The sequence below is a fragment of the Uloborus diversus genome, chromosome 5 (genome assembly GCF_026930045.1).
Source record: "Uloborus diversus isolate 005 chromosome 5, Udiv.v.3.1, whole genome shotgun sequence".
Taxonomy (NCBI): domain Eukaryota; kingdom Metazoa; phylum Arthropoda; class Arachnida; order Araneae; family Uloboridae; genus Uloborus; species Uloborus diversus.
The window spans coordinates 103,644,235-103,645,523 of record NC_072735.1 but is presented as its reverse complement, the minus strand read 5'-3'; positions in this window follow the sequence as shown (position 1 = coordinate 103,645,523).

The following is a 1,289-nucleotide window of genomic DNA, read 5'->3' as shown; positions in this document are numbered from 1 at the left end:
CGAATCACTCGAAAATAAAATGTTTTAATTATCTTTTACAACTGATTCTTTTTTTATGTTTATGAAAATGTTCTTTATACACTTGTAAACAAAATAAAGGGATCAAAATTTTGAAATTTTTGTTTTAATCATAACTTCATTCAGTTTTATTTTATTTTTTACATATAAACAAAGAAACATTTTTTATAAAGTCCGAAAATTAGTATACTTATAAATTATGTAAAACATCTAATGTAATTTCAAAAATTTTTAACTTAAATAATTAATAATTGTTATATGAAGCCTGGACGAAAGTATAAACTCAAAGATAAAAAACCTTTTCGAATAAATAAGTCCATTTAAAGCCATAACCAGGGTAAATGTTGACATTAGTGCAAGTTAATTGCTTTGTTTTTCAAAATTAATGACAAAAAAATTTCATAAAAATTATAATGATGATAATAAAATTTGTTATGCATCAAATTCTAAAAAAAGATTTCAAACAACAAGTATACAAATGCCATTTTAACAAGCATAACAAAAAAAAAAAAAAAATCTGTTAGGTATACGTATAGGTTTCAAATCGTAAAAATCGACAAAAATGTAACCCCTTCTTTTATCATTCAACTAAAATATGCATTAATCTTTAGCTAACAGGAAACACCAGGATGGAAAAAAAAAAACTAATAAAAAAAAGTATCAAAAATTTTCCGAATTGCCTTTTCTGATGGCAAATGTTCTTTTAAACCTTTAAACGTGTTTTTCTCAAAACGTTCCTTTTTTTTTTTAATTTTATAAATTTTTGAAACAGTAACTCGAGTTTAAATTATCATTTCACCTGTTTGTTTCTTGCTAAAAAAAAAATACGCTAATCGTCGGATGTTTTGGCTCTAAGATCTAAGTCATTGGTTTAAAAAAAAAAAAAAAATAATAATAATTAATTAATACAATTAAAACCTATGGGAAGCTGCTGTACCGACGGACTAAATTTACTTTTCAATTTTTGCTGGTGTCTGGGAATGGATAATCGATCGGAAAAAATTTTCTGGCAGAATCTACAACTTTTCATCTAATTTGGCAATTTTTGTCAGGTGAAAATCTCAAAGCTTTCAACTTCAAAAAGATTTCTTGAAAACCATCTTTTTTGTCCGTGGTACAACACCCCGCGGACAGATTTCTTTGTACCCAGGGACATACTATATATATATATATATATATATATATATATATATATATATATATATATATATATATATATATATATATATATATATATATATATAAATAGGTATGAGGAACTCAATTATACT